Here is a 6,501-nt window from a genome sequence, read left to right as displayed (position 1 = left end):
TTCAGAATAATACTGTATGTTTTAGTCCACTCTGATATAGTTTGGAATTTAAAGAAAATAGTTTTAAAGAACATTGTAAGCCACAAACTAACTACGTATGAATAACTTGAGGCTGCAAAATATATGTAGTACAATCATGTTGTTTTGGTAACTAGACTTTATAAACATTTTGAAGTGGGATTAAAGGAAGATAAATATGAAACCTGAATACTTAACACAGGTTTACTTTTTGATGCTGTTTATTGAAATATGCAGTTAAATATCAGAACAAGTATAGAGCCCTTTTCAAAAATCTTTCTTCCCTGCATCTTAAACACACTATATCTCTGTGTAAGTGCACGATATGTTCTGAAATAAAGTGTACTTTACTTTTTCATATTTAAATCAATATTGCACACCTGCCTGATTTCCATTGATCACTCAAGACTCTATTTATGTGTGGCGACAGTTAGGAAAAGTGGTAGGTAAATATAATTTCTGACAGTGTGACAGAAATAAGGAATAGTTCCCGCTCGGAATTGAGTTCTTAGGCTAATCATCCATGATTACAGCCTTCGAAGCCAAAACACACTCTATGTGAAAGAGGTTGTTTTCATCCGCATGCTGCAGCAGCACAGCTGGCTGACAGCGTTACCTATTCTCCCGAGGGCGCTCAGTCTCCTTCTGCCTCTACTGGACTGGCCCACAGCAGGTCTCGTAGCCCCCAGGGACTGTCCTGGGAGACCTGGACAACATTGGCAGCAGGCAGCTTAGCGGTGTCATTTCGCCGTGGTAAGCTAGGGACAAAAGTATCTCTTGTTGTTGAGAGCTGTTTGTGGTACTACTTTCCCAGCCCTGTGGAAAGGAAAGGACAGCCAATGACCAATGCCAAACAAACCTGTTCCAGCTCACCTGTGCACTGAATGTGGAACTGAGTGACCAAGATCTGGATGGAAACCATTGCAAATATTTCCCAGCAATGTCTGTGGAAGAAGCATTTAGCAGGAGCTCTCAGCAGGGAATTTAACTAACTGTAAATGACTCTGACTCCCTCCAGTTTGTGTCATCTGTTCCTAAGAAGAAGTAAACATTTGGTTTACCATCAAACCATACAGCACGTCGCTCAGTGTGATGCAAGGTGTGGACTGCAGTATAATAATACTTCAATGCTTAGGATGAGTGCGTGTTTATCTCATCACTCCATGAAGAGTTTATTGCACAACTGAGGAAGTAATGTGAATGGCAGTCTGATTAGAAACAGTTGCTGTTGATGAGCAGTGAATCTGTTTATTCCCTTTTCTGTGCAGTGCTGCTGGCAAGACAGACCTCTTTTGCTCAAACTACAGCTCAGTTTAGAAGTGTAAGCCATGTTGCAAATATTTGACTTGGCCACTGAAATTGAATTATTTTGGCACATAAATAGAAAAACAGCAACTTTGGCAACAATTATGCAAAGTTAAACCCTGGTTTAAAGCAAATGCTATTGGGTTTCCTTTCCATCCCAAAGAAAAAAAGGAAAAACAACTGTTTATCGCCTTTAATAAATATGTCTAAGCATTGTAGATGCAGCTCAGTTTTGTGGGTAGTGTTTAATAAATGTTTCTTCTGTTTCCTGAGAACATCTTATACTCTGCTGTTTTATTGTGATGTCAGTTATCTCTGCACATGCAGTGGAATTATTAAAGGATGGCTTATGCATCTGTTAAAATATACATTTATTCTCCCCCCTCAAAGTTATTGAAAAGCAGTAAACAAAGGCCAGCAGTATGATGGGTTGTATGAAATCGGCTGATAAAACCTGCGACAGGGCTATGTATTCACTCAGCAGGTAACAGAATCATTTGTTATTACTGTATATTACCACAGTGTTGAGTGTGGCAACTCAGACATAGCTATGTAATACACACTGACAGACTTTTGCTGTCTGTGGTCAAGTTTGATTAATGCATCACCAACATGACAGCTAACTAGCAAACAACTGTTTCTGCCAGCTCTGAATGGACAGACTGATTTGGCAAAATAAACTGCAATAAAATCTAGGAGGATGCGCTATCATATCAATCAGTGTGTAGAGTTATGATATTTTTGGAAGGCCTATAGCCCACTTACCTGCTGGTATTGAGCATTTCAGTTAGCAATAATACCAAGAACCACTACAGCATTGAGTGTTTAATTCAGATCAAATTATGAATCCTCCACTCCTTACTTATCAAAAAAGAATTGGTTTTTATGATGGCCTCGTCACTGGGGTCTTCTTTCATTAGTCACTGTAGCCCCACCTGCAGAACACAGGAAACACAAACGTCATTGCTATCACTGAAACAAGCAGTATGAGAGTTAGCCACTTAACTGGCTAACCATCATGCAAACCTTTAAGCCAGCTTTGTTTTCTCACAGTGGAGACTCAAAAGAAAGGCAGGACCAGTGCAGAAAAGGGCCAGCTTTGACAATTTTCACACAAAGGGAGCACTGTTGGCTAACAGTGAGTGGCCTGTTTCTGGGAGGTTTGCACTGTTCCTGGGGCCCATTTCATGGAACAGTTAACAAGGCCAAAGGAAACCCATGGACTGGAGTGAGAGTTAAGGCGTTCTGGGCCAAACCTGGGTCGGGCCCTTTGTACCCCACCTGGTTCAGATGCTTTCACAGAGCCAACTGGGGATGCTGGTTGCAGCAGGTGTCCTCTCATAAAGACCCACATCACACAGGCTGACTGACTGAGCTGCCATATTTGGGTTTTTGTGCTCAGGTATGAGAAAAATCAAGACCATAATGAAGTTTAAAAGTAGTTGACTTATTACTTTTATATTTTTATATTTTAACTATAGGCAAATGAGAGAACCAGTACTTTATCAGCCAGTTACTATTAATGTTGATTATAGTTTATATTACCATTAAATGCCAGTGTGGATTTAATAAGAATGCGGTTGGCTTCAGTGGTCTTGAGTATCAAAGAAGGAGTGGTTCATTTATTCATATTAAAGCAAAACACTGGCATTATTTATGGGGAGATTAACATTAAAAATAACAGACCTCAGCTTGAGCTGCTGGTACAGTCAATCACTCTGGAGTGCGCTAAGGGCAAATCAGTGTCAGTGTTTGAGAGGATACTTCCTCTAGCTGCAACTGAGATTGCTACAACCACAAAAGGAACACTCTCTGCCTTCATTTGATTTAGTCTTAATGGGAAGGAGAGCCCAGAAATACGGCTTGTGTGGTGAGAAGGGGAAAGGGGTGGAAAACGTGAGTAAAGACGAGAGAGAGAGATTAATATCCAGCCTTCTCTCCTCTTGACCACAGAGTGGGCATAAAGAGTCCAGCGCCTCATTGATGTCAATCCTAGCTGTGCCTATCCTGTAGTTTTCAGTTTGGTTTGGACAGTACAAGTGGCCTGACCTACAGGGGTTGGGAGGACAGGCCCAGGGTTTCCCACATCACTCAAGGGCCTCTGATAGGCGGTCACACAGGCCGATAATGACAGAGGGAGAGATTTAGTATTAAAGTCTCCTCTGTTGCCTCTTCTGCTCCTGTCTGACGTCAGGCTGTTAAATACGGGGATAAGAGCATGGCATGGCTTATGGGCAAGGGAGTTAGACCTGTCTTAAGTATACAGCCTTGTGTGAGAGAAGCCTGGCTGGGATCTCTTGGACTGTTGCTAAGGACACAAGCTGTAGACAGCAAGGGGGGATTTGGGATCACAGTCAATCATTAAAGGGATTTTTACACCTGCCATAAATATGAATTCAGTCAAGTTCAGTGGTAACCCATTGAAGGAGGAGGGACTTCCATGCACTAACACAGTACTACATTCTAAGTGGTTTGTAATTTAATTCTCTGGGCGGACTCTGGGTTAGCAATATAATAATATGGGCCAAGACTACCAGTAAAATTATTCTTCATAATGTTCAGTTGTTTGGAAGTCCTGGCTTGTCATCTTTTCAGTTTTCAACCACTATCCCATATACAAGACTGAGGGGTTTTCCCTGGTTATTTGTACAGCATTATGACATTTGAGTTTATGACTAACAGACTTTGAAAACTAGTCTCAAAATGTCATATACTCACAACTAAAAGACACCATCGCCTTTCTCAGTTTGCAACTCAACCACAGAACCAGTGCCCAGAGCAACTAAATGATATTAAAGCAGCTGATTGCTGCACCTGCATCCACAGATCATCACACTATGGTGGCATTTAAAGAAAAGGCCTCAGTCAAACACACCCCCTGACCTTCTCCAGCTAACATAAACTAATTAGGCTGGCACTGAAAGGAATGTCCAGCCATTGGATTAATCAGCTTTCACATATTTGGACCATGCAGTTTTGCTCTAGCCAGCTCTCCCAAATAGAACCTCATTATCTCACATTTTCAAAGGAGCACCATGGCAAATAGCAGAAAGGGTTGAAGGGATGGACAAAATGGAGGTGGTGGTGGTGCAGGAAGGGGCATCTTCAGTTCCTCTCTTCTCACATTGGGCTCAGAAAGGAAATGTCAAGCGTGAAGCTCTGAGTGGTCAGTACTGCTCAGTCCGGTTCACAGCACAGGGGAAACTTTTGTCTACCATCACTTAGCGCCAATTACAGCCCGTCAAAATAGTTTTTCTACTTTGGGGCAATGTGTTAATGGGCCCAGTGTTGGGTGTGATTAGTGACCTTGTCCATACAAACCAACCAGGGATCAGGGGTTAATAGGGCCCCTCTGATGTGGCGGATGTGATTTCGGCAACCTTTAGCTAGCAAGGGAATGCCAGCACAAAGCCAGTAGAATGTGATACAATCAGGCAGACAGCTAAGCTAGCAATCCTAAATAGAGTTGCTCCATCAAAGTAGGATGGCTAGGAGCAGATGGGCAGCCGGACACTAGCCAAACATGTGCCATGGAGGGTCAAAACTCGTCCCCAAGGCAAAAGAGTATCCAGGTGAGGACAAAACTCGGCCCAACTCAAAGCACTATTTAGAATGAGCAGTAATTAAAAATCCTGGTGAACAAATGGCTCTCTTTTGGACACAAAGAAGGTCTCTATGTACTTGTTAAAAGGTCAGAGACCATCCAGTCTTGTGTAATATTTCCCATCCCCATTCTGAACTATTGGAACTGAAACCTGGCTCAAACAGAGACCTGGGCCAGCAAACCTTGTTGACTGCCCTCAGCCAAACATGGAAGCTGTACTCTACCATATGAGAAAGTGCACTTGACATGATTGGAGTCTGACCCATACTGTGTTTCCTGAGTTTAAGTAATCAGTTTTTATCTGATACAAGATGAAAAAGTTCTGACAAAATTAAATGTGCATAACAATGAGTTGTGCTACAGTGGGTACGGAAAGTATTCAGACCCCCTTAAATTTTTCACTCTTTGTTATATTGCAGCCATATACTAAAATCATTTAAGTTCATTTTTTTCCTCATTAATGTACACACAGCACCCCATATTGACAGAAAAACACAGAATTTTTGACATTTTTGCAGATTTATTAAAAAAGAAAAACTGAAATATCACATGGTCATAAGTATTCAGACCCTTTGCTGTGACACTCATATATTTAACTTAGGTGCTGCCCATTTTTTCTGATCATCCCTGAGATGGTTCTACACCTTCATTTGAGTCCAACTGTGTTTGATTATACTGATTGGACGTGATTAGGAAAGCCACACACCTGTCTACATAAGACCCTACAGCTCACAGTGCATGTCAGAGCAAATGAGAATCATGAGGTCAAAGGAACTGCCTGAAGAGCTCAGAGACAGAATTGTGGCAAGGCACAGATATGGTCAAGATTAGAAAAAAATTTCTGCTGCACTTAAGGTTCCAAAGAGCACAGTGGCCTCCATAATCCATAAATGGAAGACGTTTGGGACGACCAGAACCCTTCCTAGAGCTGGCCGTCCGGCCAAACTGAGCTATCGGAGGAGAAGAGCCTTGGTGAGAGAGGTACAGAAGAACCCAAAGATGACTGTGGCTGAGCTCCAGAGATGCAGTCGGGAGATGGGAGAAAGTTGTAGAAAGTCAACCATCACTGCAACCCTCTACCAGTCGGGGCTTTATGGCAGAGTGGCCCGACGGAAGCCTCTCCTCAGTGCAAGACACATGAAAGCCCACATGGAGTTTGCTAAAAAACACCTGAAGGACTCCAAGATGGTGAGAAATAAGATTCTCTGGTCTGATGAGACCAAGATAGAACTTTTTGGCCTTAATTCTAAGCGGTATGTGTGGAGAAAACCAGGCACTGCTCATCACCTGTCCAATACAGTCCCAACAGTGAAGCATGGTGGTGGCAGCATCATGCTATGGGGGTGTTTTTCAGCTGCAGGGACAGGACGACTGGTTGCAATCGAGGGAAGGATGAATGCGGCCAAGTACAGGGATATCCTGGACGAAAACCTTCTCCAGAGTGCTCAGGACCTCAGACTGGGCCGAAGGTTCACCTTCCAACAAGACAACGACCCTAAGCACACAGCTAAAATAACGAAGGAGTGGCTTCACAACAACTCCGTGACTGTTCTTGAATGGCCCAGCCAAAGCCC

The sequence above is a fragment of the Monopterus albus genome, unplaced genomic scaffold (assembly GCF_001952655.1).
Source record: "Monopterus albus unplaced genomic scaffold, M_albus_1.0 scaffold62.1, whole genome shotgun sequence".
NCBI lineage: Eukaryota > Metazoa > Chordata > Actinopteri > Synbranchiformes > Synbranchidae > Monopterus > Monopterus albus.
The sequence above is the reverse complement of the archived record's forward strand: the minus strand, read 5'-3'. Positions refer to the sequence as shown.